The following is a 14,329-nucleotide window of genomic DNA, read 5'->3' on the forward strand; positions in this document are numbered from 1 at the left end:
TGCAACATCATTTTACACATAACATTAACAATTTCACACAGAAAAAGGTTGACAAAACTTTTTGTCCAAGTGGCAAGTCTTCAGACAGTTGGGGTTTTCTGTCAGGAGCCAAAGTAATGGCATGATCTAGTCAGCACTCATTTCCTCAACAATCACACATATTTTTTTCCTGTTAAGCTGCCTTTTATTCAGCATATTCAGCTACGAACAGCTGCAGTTACTGCATTTGACTCCTAATAGCAACAAAAGTGCCATGTGCCAGTCAGTGCATCTTTTAATTCTAAAGTAGCTGAAAGGATAGACCTCCAAACAAAACCAAAAATAATTCCCTCATCCTGTTCATCAATTACTTAGCAAAGATACAAGCGGTCATCAAGTTAAAGCTTTGTTGAATAATGGAATTTCTCACCACGGCCCTCACAATAAAGCCCAGTGGTCTTCTCTGAGTTTAAGCTTTAATCAAAATCTTGTCTACTTGTTACTTAAGCTGAAATGAGAATTACCACCTCATATTAGAGCTCTGCAGCCACACTGGCTGATACCAAACATGATAAAAGAGCCATTGGTATCTCATATCTGAGCATATTCATAGTCACGGTCATGGGATAGGAGCATTTTTTATTGTACTTTTTCACTGTTAATGACAAATACAATTCTGAAACAGTTTCATTACTCCCAAAACAGCTAAATCCTTGTCAACCTCACAATCACAGTCCTTTATTGGATAATAATGTAATCGTCATATTACAATTGCTGAACTCCATAACATAACCAGTTAAATCTGATTTCCATTATCACTCTCTTAAAGACAATTTTACTGCCGTTTGTCAAAGTTATTGGTCATTTATCCCTGGAGGATGATAATATGTCTCAGTACAGTGAAATGTATAACAGTCTGTGACTCATAAAGACATAAAGTCTGGAGCATCGGGTGATGGTAATAAATAGTTAATTGTTTATGATCACACAGAATGAATGATATGCTCAGTTTTTCGTAAATCAAATGTTTTTAAAACCACTAAGGTAACACTAAGGTAGACAAGTCTATGTTTACAGACGGCAGTTTTTATGTTCATCATCTAAAATGATGTATGTCATTTAAAGTTATGAGCAGAAAGTTATAATACAAAGGGATTGCAAACAGCATGGAGATTTGTAGATCCACTGTAAACTTTTGGTTGCTATTGCTTGATTTGCACCGAATCCAACAACTGAAGACAAAAAAGCCCTCTGCGTTTTCTCTTTCGGGTTCTTAGTCAGGAAGAAGTTGAAAGAATGACCTCCAAGTCCTTAAACAATGTTACAGCAGATACAGTTACAAGGATCCTCATGCGTTTGCTGCTGGTTCAGTATAGATGAACTCTCCCCTGGGCCTCCGTGGCCTCTGATTCAATCAGCGTGTCTCCACGTCCACTGTTTCCTGGCACTGATATATTGCAGGGAGCAAGCGGTGGTGTGTGCCGTCACTGCGTGGATCAAGTTATGTCACAGCCATTTCACAGCAGCTGCAATTTTATTCAGTGGCTGTTCTGAGATGCTGAGAGGTGAAGACATTAGTTTGATGTGTATGGGTATGATCCCTTTATCTGTATCTGGATTGAACTGGGCAAGATGAAGGTCGACCGGATTTCTTAGTGCAGACATAAACTAGAAGGGCAGTGAAACTGTAAGTGAGTGAATGGAGACAAAGACAAACTGGTCTTTAATAATTACTTAATCACCCAAATAAAAGCTTTAGCTTAGTGTTCTTTTTTTTTTCTTCCTCAGTGTCAATAAATCTCTCGAAAAAACCCAACAACGATGTTCCTGAGTCTGTTGTCTTTCAGTCTAAACCGTGTGGTGTGTATACTGATGTATATATGCCTTGTCTCAGTGTGCATCTTCTGCTCTACTAGAGCACTGACATGTGCAGGACAAGCTCACATGAGCTCGGAAATTATAGTTGCTAATGTCAACACAGACTCACCAAAGAAGGTCTTATCCAGAGAAGCCATCAGACCAAAGTGAAAAATACAATCATCATTGTCACGGCTTTCAATTCATGAACGACATCATGTAAGTCAAACCAAACATTACGCATTAACATGCTTTATCTTAGCTCTGTGCCAGCACTGAGGAGTGAAATACAATCTAAAATATAGTTTATTCTGCAAACATAATAACAAAATAACTATAGATATCCCATAACACAAACATGTGTAAATGTTTTTATAGAAGTCCAGGATGCAGGCTAGTGATTACCATTAGAGTTGGACCACATGTTTGCACATGTGCATATGAAGCATGACGCAAACTACATTTCACCAAACAGCCAAACATTTGAACTGAAAATTAGCCAAATCGTGGAACCTTTACAAATAGTTCAATGATTGTGAAGCACCGCAGTTTCCACGGCAAACAGTGAGTATTTACACCTGTGATTGGAGAGGGTAATTATTTGCTAATTATTTGAAACACTTATGGAAAAAAGAAGCCCAAATTTTTATACATTTCTAATTAAACATGATACTTAAAGGAATTTGACTTTAAATGTGCATCTATTACTGACACAATACATTTTTGTTGGTGTGAATGTGATGGTGTAAAGATATTTCATTTTGAGCTGCATTGGCTCTTTGTCACTCCGAACATACTGTATACCATCGGTCGATATTCTCACCAACCACCACCAGGTTATAAGCGTTGCAAAATGATCATTACAAAGAGCACTCATAGAAAAGTTAAAAGTCCAAAGACACTATAGCCCCAATACGTGGGAGCAATACACCTAGACAAAACCAAGAAATAAATTTTTTGATCTAAATCTTATTGTTTCCAGTATTGATTTTTTAAATTTTTTTTTTAGAAATTTCCAACACCAATGCACCTTTACAAGAAGCATGTTTACTACATCTGCTCCACCCAGGCCAATGAGAGGGCTCTGCACTTGATAGAATATGGAGATATTCTAATGTTAATCTGATTCAGACCTGAAATTTCCATATTACCAAATGTATTCTTCTGGTGCATGTTTTATTCAAGGTCATATTGTCTTCTATACATTATAGTATGACAATATGCTGAATGTGATTATATGGCACTTATTCAACTTGTCATTTCTCACAAGGGTTAAATAAACACAAACTGAATTAAGCGCGACCATTCTTCCCTCTTCTATGGAAAACAAAAGCTGAGATGGTGCTTTGCATATTCTCTGACGTCTCGCCTCTAACACATGAAACGCGATTTAAATAGGAGCTTGCTTTCTTCACCTGTCAACCTCCTGTAAATGTTATTAATGGCCCGAAAAACATCTTTTAATTCCAGATGTAGATTTTTTGTGATAGCCAAGTGTCACTTCTCTGACTGAAAGTACCAGCTTGTGCCCATTTTTCAAGACCACAATGAATATTCAAAAGATGTGCTCCGGAAAGGGTGAAAAAAGAAGAGCGGAGAGTTAACATTAATTAATATTCGTTGCAGTAAAAATGAAAGCTGGACCAGCGCTAATTTCAATAGACAATTAATCATGAGGCCCAGTAATTACACCGGGGAGTTTACACATGATTTTTTTTTTTTAAGGGGCCAGAGTAAAGGAAAGGAGATAATCCCCTACCCATCACAATCACTGGTTTCCCACCAATCCCTGCAGAAAGAGCAATTAGAGCAAACAGCAGCAGAGCAGTAATTGTGTACCAGGAGAAGACGAAGGCAGAATCTTAATTGCAGTGAACGAAGATCACTTGCTCTCACACCTGATTGTGCTGAGGGAAAAGAATGTGCAGGCCAGAGCAAGTCTGTAACACCTCCAGGTGCTGGAGTAAAAATAACCCTAACAGGAGCTCCTGCTGTATGTGGGTGTGTAGCACATGACATGTGGGCATCCAGAGTGCCCCATTCTAGTTCTGTCACACCAAGGCTGCCACATAAATAAGTCTCATAGGGCATGTTACCATTATTTCACATGTTTTCTTTTGGCTCTAAAGACTCCTATTGGCTGATTCCTTAGAGTTGAGAATGTAAAAAAAAAACTTTTAGTGACCTTTGTGATGTACAGTTAACAGGGGCATAAATAAGAGTTATCTCATGGATAGCAGTATAGGACAGTTCTGTTCTCTGGTTAGACTTATAACATGCAGTGGAAATAGTGTGGTTTTTTTGTCTATATAAAAGTTCAGATTGTAAGCACTAACCAAACATCTAGCTTCTGTGTTGACTTTGGAAGAGTAACACTTTATTGTTCTATGTGTTAGGTATCTTACTAAATTTAATTCTTTGTCATCTAATGGCGAAAGCTCACATCATGATGTGTCTGCTTTTATTCCATCTGGAGTCATTTATTGCATGTGACAAAAGGCAAAATAATCTTAAAAATGATAAAGGAAAAAGAATGAACATCTGTGGTTTATTGGTGTCTTTGCACACTTTGTCAGTGTGACCCATCACATAGAATTCAGTGTACAGTGTTTTCTGTAAACTGAAGCGAATAACTGTTTTGTCTACATGTGTATTTTTATATTGTCATTTGATGTTTCCCAGCAACACTTCAGTTTTTATAGGTTGTCTCTTTTCTGTCAGTTTGCATTCTTTTTTTGTGGGGTTTTCTCTTAAACATGCAGAGTAATATACATGCATATGCAGAGCCTATGTTGTAGCTGTGTATCTTAAATGGCTCATAACGTGGCATATACTGTAGCCCCACCAGAAATGCAATCACATGTTGTGGTGATTTAGACCGCAGCATCTGGAATTGGTCTGTTTAATATGATGTGTTCACACAGCATGTCATCTCTATTTGTTCAAATATAATGCCTCCCCTCTGTCTAACAAAAATGCAAAATGATTGGGCTGCATTACATCAGGCTTGTGCATAATACCAATAATGTTCTTCCTGAGGTACATACATTTTCCACTTCTCTATACCGCCGTCAGTTCGCTTATAGACTCAATTGGTTTGGCTATCTTAAACATAATTTTTTCAGAACGTTTTCCCTTTTCTCTGTATTGCAGCAATTTTGGAAAAACGTGACTGTTGGTCAACATTTATTAGCTCCTCGATAAAATAGGTCCCCGCGTACCCATAGAAAAGGTGAAAATAGCACTTTAGCAGGGTCCGACTGCAGACCAATGACACTTATACAGGCTCACAATAGGTTCTAAAATGGAAGAAAAAAACTAGCTGTGGTAATGGGTAACTTTTCTGCCTCTGTTCACACACAATTAATGCAAGAGGGGATAATTGATGAAGTGTGATAATGGTTACAAATATATCCACCAATCATGTTTTATGTTTTATACACTTCTCTGTGTTGATATCTGTCCTTTTTTTGCTTATAATAGAACAATAGATTATCATAAGTACTAACTCCTGCTCAGATCCTTTAGATGCTTACCCGCTTACTTTTATAGAAACATACATATATAATAGGAGCTCTCAGAGCAGGGGCTACATAAATATTTGCAGGAATCTTTCTTCTACTCTGCACCGTAGTCTTTTAGCGCTTCCTATGAAATAAACCTATTGATTTTTTTTATTTACTTGCCCAATTATTTTACAAAAAGCACGTTTCATATTATCTGAGTGAAGGCTGATTCCTATTGAGTCTCAGTATGCATGAACTTGTTAGTAGTAGCTTTCGTTTCGTAAGTCCAATCACAGAAATAAAACTCTCTTCTATCGCTTTTGGAAGCTATTATTATTCAAATCTTGACTGTGGCAGCTTTCTGATTCTAAGATTGTTTTAGTTGTTCTTCAAGAGTCTTGAGTTCATATTTTACGTATTGACTTCTCATATTTTCTCATATTAACTCATATCAGTTATTCAACAAAAGGCCTATCTCTCACTGTAGATTTCTCACTCCTCTGAGCTGATAAACAGATCAGATCTTCTCCATCTAAGATCCCCCTGTTTTATAGTTGCATTTTCATAATGCCCTTATGCTGTCTATCATCCACCCATTTATATTAATTTTAATCATCCAAACAGATCCCAGATCCGCACATGAATGACTGCAAATCGCGGTTGCAGTGAGTTTGAGTGTGTTTATGCTGAAATCCATTGGATCAGGAGGTAAAATATGAAGTTAGGTCCCTGTAAGATGGTGTTGAAATACCGCGCTGTCAACACATTACCACATCACCTAATGGTACAGTCAGGGCTCACAGCACGTGGCCTGGTCCTTAACCACACTGTTGTTCCTGGACAACGATTCCCAGAAAACATCCAACCATGCTAATATTTGCAATTTTTTTTAACTGCAGTGTGTTTACAAGACTTCTAAAAAAGAAGTACATTTCAGAGTTATTGCTGGAAACATAGTCAATGTGTTTATCAAAACAAGATTACAGCCAACAACTTCATCGTTCGTAAAAACTTGATTTTATCCCGTCACGACTTGAGCGTGTTCACAACTTCCACCTCCTCATCTTTTGAGCCTGGAGAGAAATATGCAATTTCCTTTGTGTTTGAAATGTATGACCGCTTTATTTTACTGTATGCCATTAAAAGCAGTTATTCCTACATAGCTGCGCTAACTTTAATGGCATAGATATCTCAGGTTTGATTGATTCTGTAACTTACTTGATTCACTATTTTAATATGTGATAAGTTATAGAATAGTTTACCCAACAGTACACAAAGTAGTTTAGAATAACTTCAACTAAAAGCCTATTAATGCATCAGTTTTTGCCAATTTTACTATGATCACTTTAGTGCTTTCACTTGGTGCATCTTTGCACATTTCACTTTCATAGAGTCTTAGTCATGGACATTCTATGATCTTAAATCTGTTTCCATCACTGGATGTACTTTATAACAAGTATCACAAGATAATTGTTTCAAATCAGATTAGATATTGGCCATAAAAAGGAGACATACATGCCCACAAAATTAAATATACATTTGTAGTATTCATGCAAAACTATGTTCAAAAGCAATTTTTTTCCAAGCTATTAGCTAGATAGTTCTAGATCTAGACAGTCTCTTCGAAAATAAAAGCGGTTTTGAATATTTCATCTACAAATTTTATTTGATTCTGTTACCATTCCTGTGTGAATTTAAGGATGTAAATCTTGTAAATTTAAGCAACAGACCCCGTAAAGTTATTTTTTTCCCCTTTAACGCAGCTGACTTTGTGCCATCATGACAAAGCAGAAATTCAAGATTTTAGTATTTAAAGAAGTGTTTCCAGTTCAGAGCCGGCTAATCGTTGAGAAATGAATTAGATCCACTGTGAATGATCAGTGCCGCCAGCGATTTTGGATTATCGTGTAAGAGGATACAAGGACAGGCGTGCCGGAGCCTCATGCTTTGACCTCAGTTTCCTGTTTAACAGTATAGCATTTCTGTTTAACTTTATAATCAGAGCTTTATTAATGCAATGCTTTTCTTCCGTCTAATAATGAAACAACACAAATAAAGTAAATTGTGATCAATGGAGGTGAGCAGAGACAGATGAGGAGTGTGTCACACTGGGGATGATACCAATTTATCTCTTTAATGCATCTCCATGGGGTTCTCTCACTAAAGGATACAGATTACTGAACCCCTTGTCTCAGAGGGAAATGCGTGAGAAGAATCCATATCCACACAGAGATGGAAAGCCTTTCTCCCATCTTGTATCATTCATGCTTCGTGGTCACTCTCTACATCAAATACAAGAATCCAGCTAACATGCCTACACATATTCAGAGGAAAAAGACAAAAATGCACCATTTTTTAAAATGATATCTTCATGTCAAAACCTTTATTCTACAACATAACAAAAGACAGACTAAGCACTACAGTAGAAATAAATTACATTCAGAGTTTTTGTGTCTTGTTTTGATTTCATGCATAAAACTTTAGTTTTATTTAGTTTCATTTTATGTTTTGTGTCTCTGCCTGTCCATGTTTTATGTTCGATTGAATTTGTGTCTTTCTCCTTTGTGAATATTTGGATCTGTGTGCCATGTGTAGGATGTTTTATGACAACTAAAGGAAAACAATTGAGAAGCAGACAAATCGGAAAAGATCTGGCGTGACAAAATGAGCAGCTCAGGGTTTTTCCACTTTCTAGGAAGGATGAGCCATAAAACCTGAAGCTATAAACAACCAAAGCTTTGCAGCAGGGACTAGTCAGAAATCAAACATGTGTCGGTGAATGAGGACAAGGCAAGACACACCTCCGCTGTAAATAAGGGATTCCCTGCAGCCATGCTCACAAACAGAAAGCAAAATGAACCAAGTTACTGTGTTGGTTTAATACAGAAAACAGTAACAACAAAAGCAAAGGCAGAGATTTGGTCCTCCTCACTTTTAGAAAAAAACAACAACACTTTTTTCAACTAATATAGAGACAATGATCCCAAAAAAATCTCTCATTCTTCATGATACATGAACATGCCAAGCAAGATGCAGCTATGTGATGTCCTGAATAAAGAAACCAAATGATGTCTCCATATATAAACATGCTTTCATTCATGGAGTTTCCACATTTTCTGAGCAATGGCATTTCAGTAGATCCAAGGTCAAATCCAGACTGGGTCATAAATTGTTCTGTTTGATAGCCAAGCTTTGCCTCAATAGCAGGGGGAAGGCCAAACCCATAAAAACGTAAAAGACGTGCTGGCCAACTGTGGGCCTGACTGCCAGCGTTGTTGTCCTAGGGATCATGAGATGGTCCCAGTGGAAGACGTTTCATGGTAAATAAAGACTGTCATTGTTGATCATTGGCATGCACAGGGGGTTCAAGGAGAGAATAGCTGCCAAAGATCACAATGGCAACCTCAGATGTGTGGCCATTCTACATGCTACTGTTCCATTTGTTGATATGAAACAAAGTTTGCAGTCTTTTTTGGTGGGAATTAGCCTTTATCTACCCACTGAAACAAGCAGGAAAGGGAGCATGGAGAAAGGAAGACCAAAAAAGAATCGTGGATAGGTCTTGAAGTTGCTCATGCTGCAGCAAGAGCTTTCTGCCTCCATGGGACACCCACTCAACCAGCTGAGCGTCCTGGTGAACCACCTCTCCTCCATACAGTTTGTTTGGAGATATTGCACAACTAAACATTTAACCATTAAACCCCTTTGTCTGTAGAATTTTAGTGAGATACTCCACGCACCACTATAATTCACACTGCTGCCAGCTTTCAAAACATTTAAGACAATAGGTAAGATAGGTAAATTTCCAAAAAATTCTTTAAGTTTTCAAATGATTAATTTTAACATCCTCAAAGTGGCGTGGTCCTATATAAAAAAAAGTGAAGACATAAATGCTGATTTGCACAAGCATTAAAAAATTGGGGCTGATATCCTGATGAATCAAGACTGTAGTGCCTTCACTTATTATACCAAATAATATTTGATTCATTTGACCTGTGTTCTTTGTAACATCAGATTGACATTCTGGCATTTCATGTATAACCAAATTATTAAAACAATATGCAACAGATTTTGCCTGACAAACATATTTCTATCATTGTTAAGAAATTCAGCTCAACTCATTTCAATTGTACTTTATTATTCCCCAAAGGGGAAACTATATTGCTGCAGTATGAATAACTGTTATAGGTATGTTTGACTATAGATACATTTAGGGGATACAATTTAGAATAGAATTGATTCAGAATTAGATTAAAATCAGCTGATAAACTTCTGGAAAGTTGAAATGCAGCAGAGATGTGGGGTAAAATTTTCAGAGAACACCATGAGTGGAATGGAATGTTATTTGCAGCTTGGCATCAACTTAGCTGATGATGTCATACTTAGCCTTGGCATGTAACACGGGGGAACTCTGCAGAGAACGTGGACAAAACTCACGGTCAACAGTTCAACATCTCAACGGTTTTTAACTAAACGGTGCAGAATAAAAGCAAGTAAGTTCCTTAGAAGTCCAGATAATTAAGACTAGATTAAAACCCAAACAACCTTTCAGCATAGGCATGGTTTTGGTGGGCTCATGAACTCTCTGTGGTAGGCAGTTCTCAGTGTTGCTAATAGTGGTTGCTGAGTAATATGAACACATGAACAAAGGGTGATTTGCTTGGGAAATGTAGAAATCCCTAGATAGACTTCCTTGTAGGCCTGGACAGGCCACACCTTGCTCCTGTAGCCACCTCCGTTTCAGTCAGCTACATCTGCTTCTCATTAACACCGTTCTAATGAGCCTTTGCACCTGAGGTAAATAAAACTTGTCTGGCTCTCAGTCTACCCCCCTCACATCTAGAGATCCTGCACCAATCCTCTGTGTGTGAGCAGTGCTTTCTGTTGCTGCTGTTTGGGGGGGCTAAGATGCACCCCCTGGACCTGACCTGCAATTTTTTGTGTGTGTGTGTGTGTGTGTTTCTTAGAGGACATTAAATGTCGTCAGTGGAGGGGCTACTGGCTACACATAAAACCCCCACAGGTTCCCCATTCACAGCATTGGCCACAAAGCAGTTAATGAGTTCCATAAAACTGTCAGGAAGGAAGAATGGATGTGAATCAAATACACCAGTCGTAACTCCGATGTCGCTCTAAGTAGCTGGAAGAATGGTAAAAATGTTTTTTTCTGGCATTGATCAGAAATACTAAGGTGTTAATGCCCTGATAAGAGAACAGCCCTGGCCTCTGCTGGTCTGACTATGACCATGTCCAGTTTTCATTCATGTGGAAAAGTATGATATTCTTCCAAAATTCACTCAACATGGTTAATTGGTTTGATCTGTTTCTGTGTCTTCACATTGAATGGGGCAACAATTGTTTCTTGTCGACAACCAACTCATATCCTGCAAAGGCGGATGTCTGCAACAGCTGTTTCTGCAGAATCACTATGTGCTGGTTGATATATGTTCTCTCTGAAAAATTCAGCTGCTTATTCTCACTTTATGGTCCCTTCATTAGTCCTGATATTTGGTTAAACACATTAAGACTTAGATAAATTGCATTTAGAATTGTGCACAATTTTATTATTGTAACATTACCATAAATATGACATCCAAATAAAAATCCCCCCCCAAATCTGATTTTGTTGGATGTGAAACAGTAGGCAAGTTTGAACAACGCTGTTTTGACAAATGAACATGACATGCGGGGGGAAAATAATTTGACAGGTGACAAATGCTGAGCAGTGATACAATCTGAAAAGCAGGCCACCTGAAATATGACTCACTCTATTAAAATCACTCATGAAGGATATTGAATAGTTCTTTAAAGACTTCAAATATCTGATAAAAACACATTTTCATTTGATTGAATATTTCCATGATGACTACATCTCAGACAAAAGCACAGACTTATGCTTATTCCATCTGTGTTTAGTTATTATTTTGGCATGTCATGTGTTTGTTTGTAGGAAAACATAAATCTCTCTAGGGAGTTGTTGTATTTATTCAACAATAACTTCCTTGGTCAATACTGTTGGCGATGCACATGTTCAATGAAATACAGTGCAATAACAGTGCTGCAGATGTTCAGATGTTTAATAAAAAATGTCTGTGATCATGGTTGAAACAAACTCACGACTGATTACTTGAAATCCACACGATAAGAGAATAGATTTAGAAGCACTTTAACTTCATTTATAAGTTATCTGGGAATGGCATAGATGTGGGTGTTTGGTTAATTTCAAAAGCAAGTTTTTCTGTCAGTATGCTCATTATATGGAGATAAAGGCTCGGGCAGTCAGAGAGGTTCTTGCAGCAGACAGACAGAGAGATCCAAACTAAACCTCAGGGAGTAAGAATAGAGTAATAATTGGGTAAGAATACTGTCAAAACAAACAGAAAATATTGCACTGCATTTGAAACCAGTGATGATTTTTCTCTTTCTTGTTTTTTTGTCCTCAACGTAGGGTGATATTTAGTTGATCATCACAGCATCATCCGTTATCTTCTATGAGAAATACAGAGCTATTGCTAAAGTATTGTTTATACTCAAAATAAACCCGAGATGCCGACAAAGAATGCAGAACTTACCAAAAAAACAGAAAGAAGACAAAGCTTGAAGTTTGCTGTTTTTTATTAAAATGGATTTCGACATCTCATATCAGATTAGGTCGTTCAAAGTAAAACTGTCAATGATTTATGATCACATTTCAGTTGAGTTCAACAGACTTTCTCAATTTAGTTCTCTTTAGACTCTTTTCAGTTCCAACACAAACAAAGGAGTCATGTACAGTGAAGGTCAGATCTTTTCTTTCTTTAAAAGTTAAAAGGCTTGTGTAAATATTCCCAACATTGATTAGATTACAAATATATATAGGGGTATATACTATATGTTAATAGAGGAGTCAGTGGAGAATTTAAAGTGAAATGCCTGTATTTACAGGGGCACATCAGATTATCAGACAACAGTGTGCAACATCGGCTACAGCATGCACAGTATACATGGAAGATTTGGATTTTTTTTATATCTCGGCTCCCTTCCACCACCACCAGTTGCACTCTGGATGAAAGAAGGAAGACCTTCAAGGTAAAAGAACAGAGAGGAGCAGCAGTTTTTAAAAATCATGATCTTGCTCTGAAGTAAATTGCAATGTTTTGTCCTTTGGCTATGCTGCTGCTGCGCCTCTTCACCAAGTTGCTGAAGAAGGGAGTTTTAAAGAGAGGATTTATACAAAACGCAACCTTGACTCTTCAAAGAGCGGTCTGGCAAAGAGTGAAATTTGCTGCTTAGTCATGGGTGTGATATTTCCAGCTGACAACATGATTATATTACATTACAGTTTCTTTATTCTTGTTCTATATTTTCTTCCCTATTACTGTTTCTAAATATCAAACAAAACTAAATGTATTTGTTTCCTTCTAATTATCTGATACTCTTCGCTCAAGCATGGATGCAAATATTGTCTTTCGTAAGCATCTGATTTGTAGGTCATAAAACATGTTTAAAATTGGTGATATTCTCTCTCTCTTTTTCTGCATCCTCTCTCAGTGTACTTAAAAAAAGAACTAAACACATAAATATTTTCATCGGTTACATATGCCTGCTGCCTAATTATCTTTTATGCATTTGTTTTCTCTTTTCCACTGTTTTGTATTTGTTTTTCCAAAAGCCAGTGATATACTGTTCATGAATATATGCAACAAAGGATAGCAGCTCATTCTCGAGGCCATAACTCATAGGCTGAAAGTTGGCCTTATTTACATTTCACACAATACACACCTGATTTCTCATTTTGTTTTAAGCCTTGTGTGTAAATCTTTACGAGAACGCATATAGCAGGTGATGGTGGAGAACTTCACTGTGTAACCAAATAGTTGACAAGGAACATCTTCAGCTTGTTACGCCTGTTTCTGCGACTGGGTACATTTTCTTATTAAATTCCTCATTCTCACAACACTTGAGATGTATATTTTCAATGTATATGGCGCCAGCATAATCACAGGCCCTTACCAGAGGATAAAGTGATGATATGAATCACTTGGCTTTTTATTATTGTTGGTATGTGTGTACTTTAGCAGTGTTGCCACAGCAGAGAATGCCGTGTCGGAGTGAAACTTTGGTGAGGTTAATGAATAAGCTGAAGATCTCACACTCCCAAATGTTATTTTTATGACTGTCTTTGGCAGGGAGCCTTTTGTTTCATTAGACTGTGTCTTTATCATTTATGCGCTGATGGGAACACAAGGTTTTGGGGTTAGAGACACTTATACTCTAAATGGTGCTTCAGTCATTCAGCCACAGGGCAAGTCTAATGGAATCTGCTGATCCCTACTGCTCTAAATGGCATCAGAAAAGAACGGCAGTAGCCCAAAGTCTGTTTGAGATTCTGCGCACAAATATTGCCAGAAGTAACACATTAAATATTTTATATTCAAAATATTTGAAAGCTATCAATAAACTTTATAAAAGCTCTCATAGATCTATAAAAGTATCTTTCATTTTGTTTGCATTTTCATCTGCAATGAATTCTCACTTTCCACAGGCAATGAAAGACAACTGTGAATGTGTTACGTGTTTTATATTGATTGGGTGGGCTTATTTAATTCAATTGCTACATATCCATACTTGGCGGTGCAGTGAAAATCGTTTGAGAGTCAATGTGCGGAAGCAAGCAAGACAAAAATAATTGACTGTTTTCAAACTCCTGCAGGCAGCAGAATAACTAACCAAAACAGCTCCCAGGGATGTCTGAAATTGGTTTTGCAAATCCTTCAACCGCATATCCAAACCAAGAAAAATGGTAATATGGAAATCCATTTCAAACTCTACAGTGCACATGAAGTTTATTTTCTTTGTTCATTTGTTTGTTTGTTTGTTTTTGTTTTTTCACGTTCCGACACTTGTTCTCGTATAAAGTGGTATGCTAATAGTCAGTAAGGTCTGCCTTGGTTGAAAGTTGCGTGTGTTTTTCATTCCTGACTGTTTCAGGGTGTACAAAGCAGATG

The sequence above is a fragment of the Leuresthes tenuis genome, unplaced genomic scaffold (genome assembly GCF_036924035.1).
Source record: "Leuresthes tenuis unplaced genomic scaffold, fLeuTen1.0.hap1 SCAF_12, whole genome shotgun sequence".
Lineage (NCBI taxonomy): Eukaryota > Metazoa > Chordata > Actinopteri > Atheriniformes > Atherinopsidae > Leuresthes > Leuresthes tenuis.